Raw genomic sequence first — 23,405 nt, forward strand, 5'->3', positions numbered from 1 at the left:
TACTGCAAATGGGATACTACCGGCCTTCTATCTTTAGTGATGCCTGAAATTATGTCTGAAGATGTGACAACTATCAACAGATGGGACCGCCTGGGAAATCAAATGAGATGCCACTACAACCCCATATAGTCCTCGAACCTTTTGAAAAATGGGCCATTGACTTTGTTGGACCTTTCAACCCACCATCTCACCAGAAGGTTTACATTCTTGTCTGCACCGTTTATGTAACTAAGTGGGTGTAAGCCAGAGCTGGGGCGAAAGCAACAAAACAGGTGGTTTCAGATTTTCTTTTTGAAGAGATTTTTGCTCGATATGTTACTCCAAGTGTTATAGACATTTTTGTGCCTTGCAGCATTGAGCATGAAATGTCAATAATCCAAGGGATCCAAAGTCCCTAAATAAGTTGTTCCTACTCCTAAAGGAACAAGGTCAACAAATTACAGCTTCTCCCAGAAGTTCTCCACCAGAAACTACTCAAAATTGGTCAAAACTGGATCAGCGCACCTTGTACACATGGGAATTGCATTTCAGTGCACCTTGTACACACGGGAATTGCGTTTCAGTGCACCTAAATACACTGTGAGGGTGCGCTGATCAGAAAAAGACAAGTGGCGGGGACAGTTTGCGAGGTGGATGATCATGGAATCTTCTAGAAACTTCTCATGGGACACTTGCCTCTCAAAATCGCCCAAGGATGAGTAAGAGATCAATGAGATCTCCAAGTGGCATCAAGAACTATCAGAGAGAAGACACTAATCAAAAACCCAGAGCTGACTCACACCTCTACAAATATCTATATATAGATCTCTCATCCCAGAGATCCAGAGGTTGGAGGCTGGAATTTTGTTATTGCAAAGAATTGCTGTTGGTTTGAGATTGGAATCATTGGGTGCTTAATGCTTTGAAGGGGGTGAAGATAGGAATTCCATTTGCTGGGAAGGAGATGCTGGATTGGAGCCCTCTGGGTTGTATCTCTTCCTGAACCTTGTTATTCATCAATAAAGCTATCTTGGTTTCTCCTATATGCTGATGTATTTTTGATGTATGAATGCATTAGTATGTTTAGTTTATTTCTAATCCTAAACTAGTTATGAATGTGAATATCTATCTTTGTGTAGTGTTCTTCTCTTGTCGCAAGTAGTTGTTCTCTTGTCGCAAGTAAATGTTCTCTTGTGATCTTGCAGGAACCCGTTGAAGCTACACAAGCAAGAAGGCAAGTAGCTGTGAACTCCCAAAGAGAAGAGAGACTGGATCGAGGGATAAACGGAAGACACCGGTAAGTCCATTTATCTCTCTTCTTTCACATTTCATAAAGGAAGAAATCAGAATAGCTGTACTCGTTTGTTGCTAAGGCACTGTCACACCTTAGGTGGATAGGATCGTCCTGCATAGGCATTTTTCCCCACAAAAAATTGGCGACTTCGCTGGGGAGATCTGTTTAGTCATTTTATTTGTGTCTCTATCATTGTTTGTTTCATAGACTCAACAGCAACAATTGAACTGCATCTTCTATTCTCAGATGCAAAGTAGAGAGCTGCTGCTTTGATCCAATCACTGGATTTGTCTATGATTTGAACAATGGACTCACAAATGATTTGATGATCCTTTGTGATAGATCTTAGCCCTTCTTCAAAGCATCCCTTTGATTGTACCTTGCTTGTTGCTTTGATTTGGCCTGAAACTGTAGATTAAATAGCAAACTGTGACCCAGAACCCAGTGAGAAACTCTCGTTTCTCCTTCGGCGCAGACCCTGTGAAGAGGTTCTGCATTTCAACGCAGGTCTCGTGAAGGCTACCTACGCTGAATGTCAAAACCCTGTGTTGAGGGTGCGCTGATCCAGTTAGGCCTTGTGCAGCTGGGGTTCTCTGCTCTGTTTTGCCTTGTTTTGATCTCTGATTTTTGCAGCCTGTAACCAGCATAGGTACCTGTCTGATAACCCCTTTTCTCTGCTTAAATTCCGCCTCCTTTTGTACAAAAAGACTGTGCGTGTTTTTATGTGTTTGTGGCGTCATTTACAATTTTCCTTCGCAAGAGTGAAATAGTCATCCTGTAGCCCTTGATTCAGATCTGTTGATTGTGATCTTAGGAGAGAGTTCATTGGCTGTTTACAGTTGATTATACATTTACTTTTTCTTTTGTTTTGAGTTTGTCTCTTTTAAGTGTCGAAACAAGTGTTCATTTCGAAAGTCGTAAAGTGTTGTAATCTCTTCTACCCTCTCTGATTTCGAAAAAGTAAACTTGTTTGTATTGGTCATTTAAAAGCAAATTCAAAGTTGTACAAAAAGCTTTCTTTGTAGGCATCAATACTAAGAAAGCGGAAAAAAAACACCTGCATTTTGCATTTGCATCTTGATAGTTTGCATGTTTGATTTAGGAAAAGTGCATTAGAGTGTGCTGATTGCTCTTTGAGAAAAGATGGTGTCTTTCTTTTCCCTTTGTAGCTAGGATTTTCATAAGTTGAAAAGATATAAAGCTTGCTTATCATCTTCAGACTGCATTTAGGAATTGTATCATACATCTCGTGGTGAACCTCAAAAGGAAAACTTCTAAAAAGATCAACCTAAAATAAATTGAATGAACTTAACAACGCTTTGCAACATAACACACAACATAGAGGTCTAGTCTAGAGACGTGTTCTGGCATCGTAAAGCCTGGTGACTGTCGATCTCGTTGATGGTGGGTGATTCCTCCTGAGGGATGATAGCGCCAGTACGGATTGTGCTCCCACGTACCGTCGCGTATATATTGGGAGACCCCTATAGGCATAAAACCTTTATCCTTAGGAAGCCGTGTCGGCCGCCCTACTGATCGCAATGCACTGAACACAGCATTCAGGAAGATCGATCGCCCGTACCTTAAAACGTATTCTGCGGTTTTGCGAAAAGTTTGGCACACCCTCTACCTAGAACTCCAGAGCAGTTCCTTTTGGCCTTTTTCAGACTCTATAACGGAAAAAGTCCATCCGAGCATTTGTCACTTCGGGCTCGTTAAAACATCGAAGGAGACTAGAGTCATCCTTTGCTTTTTCTCGACTCTTTAAAATTGAAAAAGCAGGTTGTGTCTAAGCATCGTTAAAATTTATTTTAAGAGGAATAATCATCACCATTCGCTCGTTGATCTTCGAATTTAGTCTCTTTTCATCGTAAGTTCTTGTAGAATCGCTAGAAAATCTTTTGGATAGACTAGATATGTTTGAACAACCGTCGACATCCAGGACTGTGTCGTCCGACACAGCAGCGGCAGAGCCTCCTGCTGCTACCCCAATGATGTTCGATGGTATACCATCTGTCCCGGCAAGTTATCAACAACAAGTCGGAGTCCCATCAGGGACTGCTTCGACGACATGGTTAGTTCCTATTTCTTCATCTGGATTATCATCTGGTATTTCTTATGTTGAAACTCAACAAATTGATCCAATGTGTCTTCAAAGGCCAATCTGCCCTTTAAGTACTGGATTGCCACCATATGGACGGCAGTATGCCTTTTCATTGTTCCCTCTCGGAGAACAACCATATGGGAGTTTACGACAAAGTTCAGGTCAAACTGGAATTACATCCAGCGGTTGGGTACCAATACTGCCTCAGCAACCAAGGGTTGCATATTCAGTGCAACCAGTCCACCCTGTGTCGAATATTCCCACTATACCTGCTATGGTTATTGCGTCGCAAGTACAAGCGCTACCTATTGTATGTCAACCCCAACAGCCTCAGGTTGCAATACAACAGCCTCTTGTCTCGACAACTCAATCACAACCTCAGGTTAGTGCCTCCTTATCTGGAGCGACTCAGGATCAAACAAGTACTGTGACTCCTCATCTTGGTCAATCATCCAGTATTGGTCAATAGCAAATGGTTCAACAACCAGAGCTGGTTCAAACTCAACAACCCCCATTCCAGCAATCATATCAAGGACCTGAGCAACAAGTCTTTATAAGTAATTGGCAATCGCATTTCCAAAGCGGTTATCAACAACCATATTATAATGGTTATGCCCATCAACCTTGTCAAAGTTGCCAGCATCAAATACATTATGCTGGTATGCAAAGACCCACTGCTCAGGCTATTCCATCTTATCCTGGGTATGCTTCACCTAACCTGAATCAACAGTTGCCCTTTGTAGCAACTCTAGAATTACCAGATCTAAACAGGCTGACGAATGATCCAATTGCTTATGCCCCTTGGTGGCCAGCGATTCCGCATAAACTTCCGTCAGATATTCCTAAATTTAATGGAAATCCGGGTGAAGATCCGTTGAATCATGTGATGACATTTCATCTGTGGTGTTCATCAAACACCCTAAATGATGATTCGATTAGGCTTCGCCTTTTTCAGAGGACGTTAATTGGTCCAGCGACAAAATGGTATATTGAATTGCCTAGAGCTTCGTTCAACAACTTCAGTACCGTAGCCACGACTTTCTTAACCCATTTTCAATTACCGATAAGGTATGAAATGGGAACGAAACTCCTAACCAACTTCAAACAGACAACGGCCACTCACATATCTGATCATATACATGAGTGGCGACGTCGTCGTAGGATGGTGAAAACATACATTCCCGATCATCTATTAGTTGAATGGTTTATCAAATCCTTACTTCCTACAATCACGGAAGATGTGGCAAAGGGGGGAGTCGTAACGGAAGAGCAAGTCATCGCTCGTGCGCAATATCTGGACTTGGTCTATACTCAGTCTGGCACGCTCTACGACAAAATAACTGACGCCCCTAGACCGGAATTCTCAATTCCTCCTCCCCCTAAATCAAACAATGACTCTCACGCCGGTGATGGCGTGATTGGCACGATAGACACGAAATCGACAAAGGCTACATCTAAAAAAGCCCGTAAGATTTCCAGTCAAAATGCAAATGAGGAACTTCTTGCCTCGGAAGTAAATGCCATGTCGACCGACAAGGGCAAACAACTGAAGCAACCAGGGGGCAAGAAGAAAAAGAAAGGGAGAAAAAGGAAACCCCCTGCGGGGTGTCATATATGTAATGAGGATCATTGGACGAGAGATTGTCCACATATAGCTGAAGTTAAGAAACTCTTTAAGAGTTCAAAAACCTCAGTAGTATTGACTGATCTGTTTCCAAGCCCGGGTACCAAACTGGTTGCTAATCAAAATACTTCCCGATCCCAAGTGCTTATGTTGTCTGTCTCAAAGCAGCAAAATGATGCTTTGACAAGGAATAAAGATTACGGGAATCCATAGCTGTCGAATAACAAGGCTAATGAACAACCTAGTAGTTCGACGACAACTTTGACCGAAGTTGTGCCACCCATCATTCCTGAACCAATGATAAAGTCGCCAAAGGGAGGAGTACACAAATCGACATTAAATCCTCGTGCCAAAGTAGCACAGAATTATAATATAGTAGAGGACCTAGCCCAATCGCCGTTCGCTATGTCGACACTTGAGGTACTGCAAAATTGCCCCTCCCAAGAGCAAGCTTTATTATCAGCAATAGGTGGGATTGGCCCAAGGGATTCCAATCTTGTGGCCTTTGATCATAAAGGATATGACCCTCAGTTACCAGCTCAACTAGCTTTCCTTATTCAAGTGAAAGCCCTCAACAAAACTGTTCATCGAACAATTATTGATGAGGGGGCATCTACGTGTATTATGTCGATGAGTTGCTGGAAGAATTTAGGCTCACCACCCTTGTCGAGATTGTCAACGATGTTAAAAGCATTTGATGGACGATCATACACTCCATACGGGATTTTAAGTAACTTGCAAGTTGAACTAGGGGGCAAAACAGTAGGAATTGATGTTGAAGTAATTGATGGAAACCTCGATTACAACATCCTACTAGGAAGGCCCTGGATATATGCCATGGCCGCAGTTGTGTCGACCTACTTCAGGAAGATTGCATTTCCCTTTCAAGGAGGAATTACAGTCGTCGACCAACAAACTTTCCTCCCCGACAGTTCACAAGTTACGGGAAGCATTCCAATGATTCATGGAAGCAATCATTCGCTTCAAAATATTGGAGTAGGTCTCCTAAAAGACCCTGCCTTAATGGGTACTTTTTCCCTACCGCCTGCAAGTAATCTAGCGGAAGTGGCCACAATGGAAACCTACAATATGAAATCTTCTATATCTAATGGATTCAGAAGATTCCTAAACATTTTTTCAGCGTGGATCATCGCCCTAATAGAAATACTGTAAATACAGTGGGCTCCGAGGACGGTTCTAATCTCGTGTCAACCTCGTTAAAAAATGAAACAAGGAGTCATGAGGATAGTTCTTTTACTGTGTCAACCTCATTAAAAAATGAAACAATCCCCTTTCCAAATCTCAAAGGCAAACCTTCATTCCAACCACCAAGTTGAATGCAATGAAGCTTGGGGGGCATGTACCTCGATTTGCATTATTATGCTGGGGGCATGCAAACTTATCATCGAGCAGTTTTAGCACACAGTTCATGCTCGTTAAAAAATAAACGCAAGAATCGAGCAGTTTTAGCGCATAGTTCATGCTCGTTAAAAAATAAACATAAGATCAAGCAAGTGTTTCCACCCGCGTTTAAGCTCGTTAAAAAATGAACTATTCCGGTAAATAACCACCGTGAATGTAATATTATCAGCCATTAAAGCCTTGGTCGTGTTTGCACCGTCACCTCCACTTTTCCATTGGCCGATCATTCACCTCCATATGATTGTTTACCCATTTTGAGGAACAGCTGCGAAGAGTGATTTCACTAGCCATCCTTGTGACACTGCTGTGATTGGAAAATTCCAACCCGTACGCGGAATCAATTGCTACCCTTTTTATCACTCGTTCCTCAAAAGACGAGTTTTCTTTAAGCTCTTTTCATCTGACTCGTGAAATATGAAAAGATTTCCGAGTTTTGGCCTTCCAACTCGATAAAGTGACCGGAAGAGCTATCCCTCCTCTAGATTTTAATCTTTTTAGACCTGAGGGATTATTGCATAAAAAGATCGAGCGCTTGTTTTATTCGGCTCGTTAAAAATATCGAAAATTCATCCCTTCTATATTGTTTTATACTTTTTCGGACTTAAGGGATTAGATGACGAAAAAGGACTTTTGGAGTTAACTTTATGTACCTTTTCAGACTCTCTAAAAATGAAAAGGACCGAGTTATCCTTGTCGTTAGACTCATTAAATGCATGAAATAGCGAAAAACTTGTCTTTAGACGAGAACGAGTTTCACTATCGCTAGGCTCGTTAAAACATAGCGATGGGCTTGCCTGAAGGGCAAGTTATAGAACAAGCATATGTTATCCTCCTCAATCTTGACAAAAATAAAGAGGTACTGGTTAGCAATGACTGGGGAAAAATTGGGAGAAACTCAAGAAAACTTTGATGGTAGCAAGTCGCTCTTGAACATGACACTTTTCCTCCGTACCACAATCGGGTTGGGTTGTTTCATTCACCGGTCACATTGCCATGGTCGTGCCATACCATCCATATTTGGGGTAATGCTACCAATCCATCGCACAAGTGTCGCCATATGTTCAAGAGAAGTCGTTCAGAGAAGTCACCTGTGTCCCATCCACTACCATACATTATACTCTTTCATGACCGCCACCCTGAATCATATGTCATCAGATCGTTTTCACCTCCATCAAAATCATTAACTCCGTTCTGTGTCATTGATGTGGGATTCATTAAGGCCCTCCTTTGACGGATCACTTCTTGTCGACATTAGCTCATTATCCAAGAAGTTGATCTAGGAACACCCCCTTCAGTACTTTGAAGCTTGCATGCCTCAATGGCAAGTTTCTCACTTCCGGCGACAGGTACACATCAATGACCTTCGACCGAAAGATTTTGCATGGTGTTCGACGCGAGGTCCTCTATTCACACCACGTGAATTGTACTGCAGTACCTTGAGGGTCATCTTCATTATCGGTGATTCCTATCGTGCTTGTTAACAGTTTACATCATTGACTGGTAATCAAGCGATGTCTTTCCATGTTCGACTTCAGAACAATTCTCACATGGATCGACTTGTACTTAGATTGAAGATCGGACGAGATTGAAGACCCCAGATCTAGTTTCATCCATCCGGGCTGCGATATATATTCAGAAAATAAAGACATAGAAATGTACAGCTTTACAGCACAGATAATCATCCTACCAAAAGGATGATGGCTCTATCAGAATCATCAGTCTATCATCAGATGATTGTCTGTTATATGTACATGAAAATGAATTTATAAAGCTGAGCATGGGAATGCCCGCCTCAGCTAGATCATGAAAAAAGTATGAAAATAATGTATTGTATTGTATTGTATTACAGGTCTCCTCTCAGCATTGAAAGAACTTCGGATCCTCCTAATAAAGCATCTCACCCGATAAACGGCCTCATACTTTAGGGGGCAACTGTTATAGACATTTTTGTGCCTTGCAGCATTGAGCATGAAATGTCAATAATCCAAGGGATCCAAAGTCCCTAAATAAGTTGTTCCTACTCCTAAAGGAACAAGGTCAACAAATTACAGCTTCTCCTAGAAGTTCTCCACCAGAAACTACTCAAAATTGGTCAAAACTGGATCAGCGCACCTTGTACACATGGGAATTGCATTTCAGTGCACCTTGTACACACGGGAATTGCGTTTTAGTGCACCTAAATACACTGTGAGGGTGCGCTGATCAGAAAAAGACAAGTGGCGGAGACAGTTTGCGAGGTGGATGATCATGGAATCTTCTAGAAACTTCTCATGGGACACTTGCCTCTCAAAATCGCCCAAGGATGAGTAAGATATCAATGAGATCTCCAAGTGGCATCAAGAACTATCAGAGAGAAGACACTAATCAAAAACCTAGAGCTAACTCACACCTCTACAAATATCTATATATAGATCTCTCATCCCAGAGATCCAGAGGTTGGAGGCTGGAATTTTGTTATTGCAAAGAATTGCTGTTGGTTTGAGATTGGAATCATTGGGTGCTGAATGCTTTGAAGGGGGTGAAGATAGGAATTCCATTTGCTGGGAAGGAGATGCTGGATTGGAGCCCTCTGGGTTGTATCTCTTCCTGAACCTTGTTATTCATCAATAAAGCTATCTTGGTTTCTCCTATATGCTGATGTATTTTTGATGTATGAATGCATTAGTATGTTTAGTTTATTTCTAATCCTAAACTAGTTATGAATGTGAATATCTGTCTTTGTGTAGTGTTCTTCTCTTGTCGCAAGTAGCTGTTCTCCTGTGATCTTGCAGGAACCCGTTGAAGCTACACAACAAGAAGGCAAGTAGCTGTGAACTCCCAAAGAGAAGAGAGACCGGATCGAGGGACAAACGGAAGACACCGGTAAGTCCATTTATCTCTCTTCTTTCACATTTCATAAAGGAAGAAATCAGAATAGCTGTACTCGTTTGTTGCTAAGGCACTGTCACACCTTAGGTGGATAGGATCGTCCTGCATAGGCATTTTTCCCCACAACACCAAGGGAGATTGTTTCAGATGGAGGAGCACAGTTCACATCCCACATGATAGGAAGACTTATGCAGAAATACAAGGTTAAACATAGAGTGACAACTCCCTACCATCCTTAGGCGAATGGACAAGTAGAGAGTACAAACAAGGTATTGGAAAATATCTTGAAAAAAACTGTAGCGAGTCATCACCAGGATTGGTCTTAGAAACATCCGGAAGCTCTTTGGGTGTATAGGATGACATGGAGGAATACAACTAGGTTTTCACCATTTGAGTTAGTCTATGGGAAATCCCCCTTGTTCCCAGTAGAATTTGAGATCAGCATGCTCAGAACAGCTTTGGAAGTGGGATTAGACTTATCAAAAGCCCAGAAACACTGGTTGGAACAACTCAATGAGTTAGATGAGATCCATTCAGTGGTTGTTTAGAAAACTACTGCTATTCAGCAGTAGAGAATGAAGTGGCATGATAGATTCATCAAGAACAAAGTGTTTCATACAGGATATTGGGCATTTCTCTATGACTCCCGATTCAAAGATTTTAAAAGGAAGCTTCACACTCGTTGGATGGGACCCTATGAAGTGGACACTGCATTCGACAATGGAACAGTTAGACTAATTACAATAGATGGAACTCATATTTCTTTCCTAGTGAATGGAAATCATCTAAAATTATACCATCGTCCATATTCTAAGGATGACTTCATCAAACATCTCTCTAATAACTCTGGTTTGATGGTTGTTGGTGCAGAGAATGCTCTCTCTGCCGGTTACATATATATATATATATATATATATATATATATATATATATATATATATATATATATATATATATATATATATATATATATATATATATATATATATTATGTTGTTACTACTTACTTGTTTGCCTTTTGCACAGACAAGAAGGAGATGAAAGAAAATTTTCCAAGGAATATTTCATGTTGTTACTCTGTCGGTGCTATTACTCCGTCCGTGCTGTTACTCCATTAGTGTTGTTACTCCGTTGTTGTTACTCCATCGGTGTTGTTATTCCACTATTGCTGTTACTCCATTGGTGCTGTTACTCTGCTGTTGCTGTTACTCCACCACTAGGTAGGTCACCAGGTATGCCCTACTAACTCTTACAGATTTAATTAAAATATTCCATTAAAGATATTATTATGTGCCTCGGACGATCGCGCTTAAGTTGGGGGGGTCCTGTCATAAGAAAATGATGGCGTATTATTAATTATGTTCATACCACATCATTACCAAATCCAATGTAAATTATGCATTGGGATTTGAAATCGTACACCAAAAACCTCATCGGTCCTTTCTCCAATACAATGCATTTAATTATTGTAATCATTCAATTGCACTGGCATAACTCGCCATCATTGCTGCACTTTCCAAGAATTCAACCGTCACTTTCACCACCTTTTTATCTTGCGGCCATTTGTTGTTATCATCACCACTGTAGTGGAGATTTCGGGCACTCTTCCCCTACCTGCTGACTGTGTCCACCATGCTATTACTATTCTATAGCGATGAGTGGGTTGGTTGTGTGCCATGAGCTGGAGGATACAACAATGGCCTGAAACAACAGGGAATTATGGTAGATTTTTGTAAATGTAGGTTGGGATGTCTACCTTGACAGGTTGTAGGGGTTCAACGAAGTAGTTGCAATTGAATTTGCACTCAATTTAGGTGAGGAGAGCTCTCGGGTTCGAGGAATAGAAATCCTTGTCATAGAGGAAGCCATCGTGAAGGTCAGTGGACTACCACAGCAAGGACAGAGATGGTTTTCATGAAGAACCTCCCTCCCGAAGTTCCCCGAAGCATTTCTGCAAGCTGGTGAGAGTGTCGTCCAAAAAGGGCAAGGATATGACTGGAATTCATTACCACACCCATGGGGTGATGTATCAGGTTTTGTAATGAGGTACATAACCTATGAAGGGAGGTATACCACTGTATTCAAATACCATTCAATACAAGTTGTGGTAGTTATCACCAACCATGGGTTGGTTCGACTATTGGTCATGCATGCAATTGCCCGGTTTCAAATCACATGAGAAACATTCTGTGAATCTATAGAGGAAGAAATAGCAGCTATTATAGCCACTAGAGAGGAAGAGCCAGAAGCAATGGGGGAAGAGCTGGACGCAATGGAGGAAGGGTCAGTAGTAGAAGATGAGTACATAGGCCAAGAAGAACCGAGGAAATGTAGATGGAGACTGAGGAGTCAGAACAAAATAGAGAACTTGAAGTGGAAAGGACAGTCGAGGCTGTTACACAAGAACCAGCCTCAACTGTGGAACCAATGGAAGAGGAAGGGCTGCAGCAAGAGAGGGATGATATAGAAGAAGCTGTTAGCATCACGGCCGAGGTTGTCTCACAAGAACCAACCTTGACTGTGGAGGCAAGGGAGCAAATCGGCAACACCATAATGAGAGAAGAGGTATTGCGGTAGGCTGAGGAAGAAGAAATTGTCGACATTACAGTCAAGGTTGTCCCACAAGAACTAGCCTCGACCATAGAGCCAATGGAGGAAGATGGACCATGACAAGAGGAGCGAGAGGCTAAAAAACTGCAGGACAGGAAACCACACAGGAAGAAGTCTCGACCAGGAGTGGAGCTGTTGCAGATCAAGGAAAAGAGCTTGAGGTCATAGCTGGTGCTGAGAGAGACTAGGCAGAAAACTTCTTTCAATTCCCCTCTTATTTCTCCATTTCTAGAGGGGTGAGGGTGTCTCGCTCTCCTCGATGCATAGAGGAGGATGTTACTGTTCCTCCTATTTTTAAGTTTGATGGGTCAATCAAAGGACTAGCTGCCACGGGTCTATTGGCTGCAGACTCCCAGAGAGACCTTCCCCAGGCATCCAGAAGAGGGGAAGAGACAGGTGTTTTTGAAACAAGGGAACCAGTAGGGGAGATGTTGGTTGAAACACCGAGGGATACCCACCCAGTGAGTTGACCACCTACCGAGACAACTTCATAGTGGGTCGAGGTAGTGGTCAAGAAGGAAGCAGCTACTCCCGAGGAAGAGGGACCAAGAAGAGCAGCCCCGTCAATTGAACCTGTGTGTTAGTGTCAATCTTCAAAACCTTCCACCATTGATCAAACATGCTCTTACAAAGTGGTCTTAGGGTGTTAAAGTCAAATTTTGTCATTTCAGTGAGTCTTCAAGTAAAATTTGGACTCTAGGTATTAGGTCTAGGATTTGTTTTCACTCCTTTCAAGGTTTTCCAAATGTCAGTCCATGTCACCATTCAGCTGAGTTTACCATCATTCAGAGAGTTGCCATCATCATTTCAGGTTCCAATGGGTTATTTTACACCTTGTTCATGCTTCAGTTGTACTAGGTAAGGCTCATTTCCCTCTCCTAGGGTTTTGAAGGTAATTTCTCTTAGATGGTCAAATCATAAAAAAAAACTTGTATCCTGATGCTCATTCACCTTCCCCTATCCTTAATGTACCTTCTTAAGCACTTCCCATAACTGATATCCCTCAAATTCATCATTTTCCCACAAGCCCTAGCTTCTTGCTACAATTTTATAGGCTGGGCCTGTGTTTTTCCCTTTTGAACCCCTTCCCCTCACTCAAAATTTGAAATTTTACTTTCCCCTGCTTCCTAACATCCCTCCCTACTTCCCAAAACTTTCTCAAGAATTTAGAAGCCACTTATCCCCTTCATTTCACTTCATTTCGACAAATCCCCTATTCCACACATTGGGATAGGTTTTACTCAAATGATGTTTCTGAGCAAGAAAAAATGAATTTGGAAAAAGTGAGATTATTTTGTGCATAATAGGCCATGGAGGAAAAACCTCCTTCACTTTTTACACAGGTGTCATGCTTTTAGAGAAATGTCAAAAATAAAGTTGCCTCAGGAGGGTTGCTGCACCTCTGGAGTGGCCTTGGGAAAATCAAGATTTCTCTTACCTTGGTTGGCCAAATGATTTGTTTGATGAGTGAAATGAAATCTAGACACAAATATCTTTCCAATGAGCTATCATGAGCTCAATTGGGAGTTGAGGAAGACTTTCAAAAGTTGACTGCAACAACACCCTACATTTAGGCAGCCTCATTTTTCACATTTTGACCAGTCTTGGGAGATTTAACATTTCACAGGGCAAATGAACTCCAAATTGAGAAATTCAAGATGTTTTGAAAATTAGACTCAATAATACTTCCAACGTGCTATCCTACACCCAATTTGGACACCGGAAAGGCTTCCAAAATTGGTCTGCAAAAGGACATTGTGAATTAAATTAGTGGCGCAGTGCATTAAATTTTGCAACACAAGAAAACCCAATAGGTGTGTAGCGCCACTGGCGCTATGCTTTTGTTGGGGACATCTATTTCAAAAATTGCCTACACATTTGGAATCAACATGGAAAAATAAGTAAACCCAAAAATATTGAGAAGATTTGGACAAGGTCTTGGTCACCAAAATGGAAAAAAACACCCAAAAAGTGCCCTCTTTGCCACTTTTTTGCCACACAGGAAGCAATCTTGGGAGAATCAACTTTTGGAGGGGAAAATTGGATCCAAATCAGAAAAATCAAATTGTTCCAGAAACAATATAGGAAGGGCTTTCCAAGAAGCCAACCTGCACCTGATTTGGACACCGGGAAGGTCTCCAAAACTAGCCCTGAAATGGCACTACACATTAAATTTTTAGCACTGCGCATTAAACTGATTTTGCCAGTTTTGCTTAAATTTCTGGATTTTTCCTGGTTTTCTTGGAAATTGACTTTTTCCTCATTCCTTGGTAAATTTATGCATGGAAAATGATGTATTTGATGTAAATATGGATGAAAAAAACCTCATAGGGTAGATACATCAAGTTTCAAGTGGTTTTGATGATGGATGAATTGGTTTCCTAAGTTTTAGAGGCAAGCTGTTCCACTGCCTACTTTTGTGTTCCTAGTTTAGATATGGTTGAAACCACCCCTCTTCTCATGGATTCGACCCCTGATAGATAGCATGAATGGGTTGTTGCCTATATTATGTACTTTCTTAGTCATTTGTAAAGGTTTGACTCTTTTGGAACTGGTGCACTCATTGTATACTTGTATCAATAGATTGGCAAGGAATAAAATCAGGTTTACAACTATTTTTGTGGGATTCTTGTGATATTTAGTTTATGTATTTTTTCTTCTTTGTAATGAGTTTTTCTGATGTTTTATATGTATCCACATCTCTCTCTCTCTTCTAAACTAAATGAATCAAGGTGAATAGACAAAATACACTAATTTACAGTGCTTTTTCTTGGGAATGCATTTGGTTTTCTGTGATTTCAACAATTTGAAGAGGATTCATGCTCCTCATGCCCTCCTCAACCCCTCAATAGTCTAAATCTACCATCTCAATCAAATTCTAGTACATAAATCCTTTGTCTACCTCGCCCCACAAAACATGTTTGTAAATCTGACTTGATTTCCCGGACCCAACTTGCCTGCTCCATTTGATCTAGCACCCAATCATCAAAATCAACCAAAAACCCTTGAGCTACTATACCTAGCCTAAAATTTACATTCAATTTCAGTCATCTCAAGTCATAATTGCAAGCATCTTAATGGAGATTGACAAGGAAAGAGCCCTCTCCCAACCTGGTAGGGCTAGCTACTAGGTTAAGCATGGTTTGTGGTTATCCTAGGATTGCCTCCCTTTAGCCTGAGGTCGATCTAGGCTCTAACATAGTGGCGACCATACTGGGGAATGTAGTTTTATGTTCCTCAGTAAAATGTATCTAGTTTAGATATGATTGTTGATGGTGGACAATGATCAGACATTGGAAGGCTGAAATCATTCACCTGGCAATTCCAAATCAGTTTCGAGATCAGATCCAAGGACTCCACTAGAGGATGAAGCTGACCAGCAGAAACATGAAAGGACAATATGGAAACATCAGGTATTCAAGTTGGCATTTCATCCAAGACATTATGTTCTTTTTTATAAATTATTTCTTCTCTTTTCCCGAGATTGTCAAGAATGCTTTACAAAGTATATTGTGTTTGAGAAAAGATCCAAGACCTACATTTGATTCTTTCCCTTTAAATATTGTGAATACCAAATATTCACATGTCTTCGATCTTGATCAAGACCCTTTTTCTAAATCTTGTGATGACCATCTTCAAACTAATGAGCCTCAAGAGACCAAGATTGATTCTACACCTTCTGTACATACTCCTACACCTTGTAAAATTCTAGATGGATACAAGCCTCTGATTTTACCTCCTATATCCCATGCTTTTTCTAAAAAACATTACCTATATCTACCAAGATTTGATGGTGACTATGACCACATCACTGTTGAGAGACATGTACTAAATTTTGAGTCTTTTCTTGACCTTTTTGAAGTTGATGAAGAGGATGTCAGTATTAGGATTTTTTCTCTTTCTTTGCAAGGCAAAGTCAATAGTTGGTTCAAAACCCTGCCTGATGCAAGCATCTCAGATTTCTAGTAGTTTGTCAAAGTTTTCCTCGATAGGTGGGTGGGCAGACAGAACCCTTTCTTGATTCTAGAATAGTATAACCAGCTGGAAAGACACCCAGGGGAGATGGTGCAATAGTTTTCTGCTAGGTTTAACCAAGTCTATTTTTTGATGCTGGTTAAAATAAGGCCTCCTCCTGGATCCACTCTCTTGCACTACCTGGAAGCATTTGATCCAAAAATGGAGTTTCAGTTGAGAGAAAGGAACCTTGCAACACTTGAGGAGATGCAAAACAGTGTAGTAGATGTAGAGGCTAATTTTCTGATCAGAAGGGAAAAGTTGAAGGAAGAAGAGATGAAGAACATAGACCCAGAGGAATCAACATCTTTAGAGGTAAAGCTCAACATTTTGGTAAGTGTAGTGGAAGAGATGATGCAAAAGATCACCACAAGGAATGAGTATGATGTTCAAGATCATGTCTTGTTAATTGAGAAAGAACAAGTTGCTGATCCAAAACATCTTCTTTCTTATCCCAGTTGTCATAGATCTGATAATGATTGTTTTATAGTTCATTTTGGAGAAGAGAGATCTGTTGATATGACATGTATGCTTGATGATGTGTGTTATACTGATGAATTCCTTAGGTTTGATTAGTGTGATGATGATTATGTTCTCCAAACAGAAGCTAGTCTTGCAGACAAATCAGCAGCTAGTTTACGGAAGGAGGAAGTTCACTTTCAGCAACTCGAGTATAGTGATCAGCTGATGCATATCAGCGATGGAAGTGAAGAGGAAAGTGCAGCAAATTTTGAAGTAAGTGAAGGATCTTTGCCTTTTTTTTGCTTCATTTCAGTTCATCAGAGACAACTTTCATGCAATCAGAAGTCAATCATCAATACGTTTTGATCTAAACCATTTCGAGGGCACTGAAATCCTTGTTCAAGACTTCTCATATCCAGATTTGTAGCCCCCGAATGCCATTGATTGTCAAGTTGCAAATGAAGACTTGGAAGCTAGAACATATGATCAAATGATGCAAGATGATTTTGTTCCATTTTGTTTTGAATCATTTCAGTTTTTGAAAGGAAATTTTCTTAGTATATCTTCAATAAAATATGGGCAGTCTGTAGAAAATCATGTAATCTCATCGGAGCCAATAGAAAATGGGTTGCATCAATATTTTCAAGATTTTCATGATCCAATAGATGACGTGTTGGATGATGTCTGCAGTCAAATTCCTTCTCCATTAGCTAACTGTGAGCTTGGAAAAAGTATTGATACAAACTTGATCTGGCAGCCGATTTCTTTGTCATTATTAGCAGGAGTCTCATCACAAAGCTTAGATGAAAGTTTGCATTCATGGTATGAGGAGAAGCAAAGCAATCGATTAGATGAGCTAAGTCCTAGTGCACATGAATTTCAATATCCTTATGTAGTGTTTTTGGAGTCAAATAGAGAATCCATATCATTCAACGGATCTGTTTACAAGTTTTCATGGGAGTTGCCTTTTAGTAGTTCTCTCTTATTTTTCATAAGCAAGCACTTGTGGAGAATGCAAACAGTAGCCAGAATGCTTACTTGGTTGCATTGGTTATTTCACTTCACTTGATTAGGTGATGAATGGAACAGTTAGAGTAGGTTTTATTGAATAAGCTCCATTTTGAGCATATTTTCCAGTTTGTCAGTTGTGTTTTAGTCTTGAGTCATTTTTTGTTTTAGTTAGTTTCAAGATAGTTTTAGTTGCTGAGTGTCTAGTTTCAGCTTTTGAGTGTCTTGTTTCAGTTTTGAGTTAGTCTTAGTTCTTACTCATTTCAGTTATGAGTCATGAGTCTTGAGTTTTGATGTTTTTGTTGCCAAGATGTTGATTCCGTATTGCCCAATGGATAACGCACTGGTTTGCTCTCCCAAAGATCTACAGTTCTTGGCACCTCCAAGGAGCTACCATCCCCATTGGAGCCAATGTTAGCGTTAGTCTTTGAAACCTTCCACCAGTGATCAAACATGCTCTTACAAAGTGGTCTTAGGGTGTCAAAGTCAAATTTTGTCATTTCAATGAGTCTTCAAGTAAAATTTAGTCTCTAGGTATTAGGTCTAGGATTTGTTTTCACTCCTTTCAAGGTTTTCCAAACGTTGGTCCATGTCACCATTCAGCTAAGTCATTCGGAGAGTTGTCATCATCATTTCAGGTTGCAATGGGTCAGTTTACACCTTGTTCGTGCTTCAGTTGTACTAGGTAAGGCTCATTTCCCTCTCCTAGGGTATTGAAGGTAATTTCTCTTGGATGGTCAAATCATCAACAAAACTTGTATCCTAATGCTCATTCACCTTCCCGTATCCTTAATGTACCTTCTTAAGCACTTCCCGTCACTGATATCCCTCAAATTCATCATTTTCCCACAAACCTTAGCTTCTTGCTACAATTTGACAATTTTCTAGGCTAGGCCTGAGTTTTTCCCTTTTGAACCCCTTCCCCTCACTCAACATTTGAAATTTCACTTTACCCTACTTCTTGAAATCCCTCCCTACTTCCCAAAACTTTCTCAAGAATTTAGAAGCCTCTTATCCCCTTCATTTCACTTCATTTCGACAAATCCCCTGTTCCACACATCGGGATAGGTTTTACTCAAATGATGTTTCTGAGCAAGAAAAAATGAATTTGGAAACTGTGAGAGAGGTTTTTGTCCATAATAGGCCAAGGAAGAAAACCTCCTTCACTTTTTACATAGGTGTCATGGTTGTAGAGAAATGTCAAAAATAAAGTTGCCTCGGGAGGGTTGCTGCACCTCTGGAGTGGCCTTGGAAATATTAAGATTTCTCTTAGCTTGGTTGGCCAAATGATTTGTTTAATGAGTGAAATGATAACTAGACACAAAGAGATTTTCAATGAGCTATCATGAGCTCAATTTGGAGCTAAGGAAGACTTTCAAAAGTTGACTACAACAGCACTCTGCATTTAGGCAGCCTCATTTTGCACATTTTGGCCAGTCTTGGGAGATTTGACTTTTGACATGGAAAATGAACTTTACATTGAGAAATTCAAGATTTTTTAGAAAGTAAACTAAATAAGTTTTCCAATGAGCTATTCTACACCCAATTTTGACACCGCGAAGGCCTCCAAAATGGGTCTTCAAAAGGGCATTGCACATTAAATTAGTGGCGCTACGCATTAAATTTTGCAACACAGGAAAACCCAATAGGTGCGTAGCACCACTAGCGCTATGCTTTTGTTGGGGACCTCTATTTGCAAAATGGCCTACACATTTGGAATCAACATGGAAAAATAAGTAAACCCAAAAATATTGAGAAGATTTGGACAAGGTCTTGGTCACCAAAAGGGCAAAAAACACCCAAAAAGTTCCCTCTCTGCCACTTTTTTGCCACACAGGAAGCAGTCTTGGGAGAATCAACTTTTGGAGGGGCAAATGAGCTCCAAATATGAAAATTCAAATTGTTCCAGAAACTAGATAGGCAAGGCTTTCCCACAAGCTAACTTCCACCTGATTTGGACACCAGGAAGGCCTCCAAAACTAGCCCCAAAATGGTGCTACACATTAAATTTTTGGCGCTGCGCATTAAACTAATTTTGCCAGTTTTGCTTAAATTTCTGGATTTTTCCTAGTTTTCTTGGAAATTGACTTTTTCCTCATTCCTTGGTAAATGTATGCATGGTAAATGATGTATTTGATGTAAATATGGATGAAAAACACCTCATAGGGTAGATACATCAAGTTTCAAGTGGTTTTTATGATGAATGAATTGGTTTCCTAAGTTTTAGAGGCAAGTTGTTCCACTGCATACTTTTGTGTTCCTAGTTTAGATATGGTTGAAACCACCCCTCTTCTCATGGATTCGACCCCTGATAGCTTGCATGAATGGTTTGTTTCATATATTATGTACTTTCTTAGACATTTGTAAAGGTTGGACTCTTTTGGAAGTGGTGCACTCATTGTATACTTGTATCAACAGATTGGCAAGGAATAAAACCAGGTTTTACAGCTATTTTTGTGGGATTTTTGTGATATTTAGTTTATGTATTGTTTCTTCTTTCTATTGAGTTTTTCTTATCTTTTATATGTATCCACATCTCTCTCTCTCTCTTCTAAACTAAATGAATCAAGGTGAATAGACAAAATACACTAATTTACGATGCTTTGTCTTGGGAATGCATTTGGTTTTCTATGTTTTCAATAGTTTGAAGAGGATTCATGCTCCTCATGCCCTCCTCAACCCCTCAGCAGTCCAAATCTACCATCTCAATCAATTTCTAATACATAAATCCTTTGTCTACCTCGCCCCATAGAACATGTCTATAAATCTGACTTGATTTCCCGGACCCAACTTGCCTGCTCCATTTGATCCAGCAACCAATCATCAAAATCAACCAAAAACCCTTGAGCTAATATACCTAGCCTAAAATTTACATTCAATTTCAGTCATCTCAAGTCATAATTGCAACCATCTTAATGGAGATTGACAAGGAGAGAGCCCTCTCCTGACCTGGTAGGGCTAGCTACCAGGTTAAGTGTGGTTTGTGGTTATCCTAGGATTGCCTCCCTTCAGCCTGAGGTCGATCTATAGTCTAACATTGTGGATACTCCCTTGAGTAATCCACGACTTGCTAAACCGGTTGCTGTACCAGATGAGGTGGTGGTCAAGAAGGAATGAATAGAGTTGTGTGAACAACGGAGGCTTCCCATTAATCAGAAATATCAGCTGCAATTCAGGGATGCAATGTGGCTAAGAACAGAGGTTAGGAGGCTGAGAAGATAGGTGCATCAACTAAAGAAACAGATGAAGAAATATAGGTGGCAGGATAAGAAGCCCAAATCCATGGTGGCCGAAGTAGAAACACAGGTGGATGATGTGGCGATAACCTCTGTTGCCACTTAGACATACCCTATGGAGTATTTGTTCAAAGGTTGTGAGATTTCCTTGACAGCCGAAGTTCAAACCTGGAAATCCACCGCGGCTCGATATCAGAATGAAGTAAAGAGAACCCGGGAACAAGCATCCAAGGCTATCCTCTAATATGTGGAACAGATAGACATATTGCAATTGAGGCACGCAAAGTAGCAGCTCAAGGTGGAGCAGCTAGAGGGACAAGTGACAGAATTGAAGGCTAACAAAGAATAGATGTTCAGCCTAGCACAAGAGGTAATGGCATGTCGCCCTCCTTCTTCTAGCTATGCTTTGTTCTTGCATGAGTGATTTCTTTTCTTCTGTTTGGAGATAATTAAGAAGGACATTAATCACGAGATTGAGGATGGTGTACAATTCCTTTGGATATTGAAAGCTCATGATTTGGCAACTCAACATTTGATGTGTGAGCTTTATATGCATGGATACCTTCTGCGTGTAGACAAAGAGTTTAATCTGGTACCATATGTGGGGGACATTCATTTAAGGGCTCTCACCTCTTATACTCTCACTCAGATAACTTGGCAGAAGGCTTTTAATATGTTTGAGTCAAATCAGACCATGAAGCCTTTTATGATGAGATGGAAGCACGAGTTGTCAGTGACTATGTACAATAAGCACAACACCCTTTTAGAAATTTGGGGAAATAGAGAACGGATGTTGGGGACACAAAAGTGGTGCATTGATCTTTGTGTCAGACAAATAGTCACGTTTCAAGATGAGGCCCTTGACAGTTGCCAGAAAAGGTGGATAATGTCATCCACATCTGTTCGAAATAGGGAACCGTTTGGAGCACCAAATTTTGCACGAGCACTAAGTAGGGTCGAAGATATGTGGCATATATCCAAACATGTGGGGTCTGGTGGATGGGAATCTGGTTCTAGTTCCCTGTCATTTGGTTGCTGGCAGAACACTATACCCCAACATATAATGTACCAAATGATTGGTGGAAGGAAGTTCTTCTTTCAGAAGGGTGTAAGGTTCCAGGAATAGACATGGTAGAGGAATATGATCTTGCCCAGCTTCGCGAAGCCCACAATTGATCCAATCCAAACTTGCAGAGGCGTCGAGCTGCATGAGGGCATGCAGAAGGCTAGTTGGGGGGAGATGTTGGGCACTAAATTTGCTTACCTTTTCCTTACATTTCCACTCATCTTTTCATCCTTTTCACACCCATTAACATGTATCTATTATGCTAAATCTATGAGGTGACCCTCCTTTCTTTATCTCTTGGAATATTTAATTAATGAAGTAAAGTCACAAGGGTTTTACCTATGCGAACCACTAAAATGTGTTATGTCCACAGGTTCTAGAGAACAGATGTTGATATTCCAACATATAGCGACAGTTTTGTGATTCACAGTAGTTATTCAACAATGCTAAAACAACATAACCAACTTGCAATTGTTCCCAATCTATTTTGGATGATTTCTGTTCTCGCTTTCTTGGCACTAGTGCTGTTTTGAATTGATGTATATTTCTGGGCATGTAGTTGCTGGGTTTCAGGGGAAGATGTTATCAACCTCTATATTGTATAAAATATGGGGCATTCCTATGTGGTGGTGGGGGGGGAGGGCATTAGCCATACCAAGATATGTATTGTAACTGTTTTCTTCAGATTAATAAAATATAATGCTTTGCTATTCGATATTCGGTTGTGAGTAAATGCATCCCTGATCAAAGAGTTGGGCCCGCTCTTCTGATCAGGTGCTATGTGTGTCCTTTTCATGTGTTGTTTTACTTGTTACATTTATTTCTTTATTGTTGTTGCATATTACATAGATTGTTGTGAATGCCTTTTTAAGTTCTGCAATCCATTTATGTTATTGTTACAACAATGTTTTGATTTCTTAACCACGAACCCTTGGTTGATGTAGAATGTAATCTTTCTCTTGCATATACCTTGCACATTACCTTGGAAAGAGTACGCACCCGAATTGATGAATTAATGTAGGAAAAGGGTTGATGAATTTTTTCATACCTGGACACCAACAGGAATTTTCATAAGCCTCTCGTAACATGTTAGAACTTTCGAAAAACTAACACCAAAGTTATATTCTAGGCATGTTGTTGAGGGGATTTTGATATTCTCGATGGGATTGAATGATTGAAAGGATCCACCCTAGTTAAAATTCTCATGAGGATAATAGTCCATCAATACTGGTAGTTTCTCCAGAGTTGGAGTAGACAAAGTGCTATATTTCCTTAAAAGTGCAGGAACTTCCATGTCCCTAGTCAACTTGATGTCAACGACTCTCTCCATGTTATGTGAAAGATTAGATAAGAATATAGATGAATTTTAAGCATACCAAAGCTGAAAACCATTGAGATGATAACATTTCCATCTTCATAGTATGAGGTTTTAGATTTGTCAACAAAGTTCTTTAAAGCATCTATAAAAAAACATGGATGAATTTTTGTCTTGGGAAGCCTCTGATACATTGTCAAGAACATTTCAAATACCAACAAAGAATGAACAAATAGTGATCAAACGTAGAATACAGAACGATACATAGGGTAAAGTAATGAGCTTAAAATCCCCCATGGTAAGGTGATACTAACACATTGAAAAACTTTACAAAGGGAGAAATGAGAGGTTGCCATTTATTATTTTGTTAGGAATTGTTAAAACAACACATGCTTGAATCTTG

General features: G+C 40.3%; 1 pseudogene; it reads right to left on the reverse strand.

Moving 5' to 3' along the window:
- Positions 1-23,147, reverse strand: part of LOC149235096 (uncharacterized) — a 29,768-nt pseudogene extending 6,621 nt beyond the window's left edge.
- Between the last annotated feature and the right edge of the window lie 258 nt (positions 23,148-23,405).

The sequence above is a fragment of the Pinus tabuliformis genome, chromosome 8, assembly GCF_031772625.1.
Source record: "Pinus tabuliformis cultivar Carrire ecotype Pingquan chromosome 8, CPIR1, whole genome shotgun sequence".
NCBI lineage: Eukaryota > Viridiplantae > Streptophyta > Pinopsida > Pinales > Pinaceae > Pinus > Pinus tabuliformis.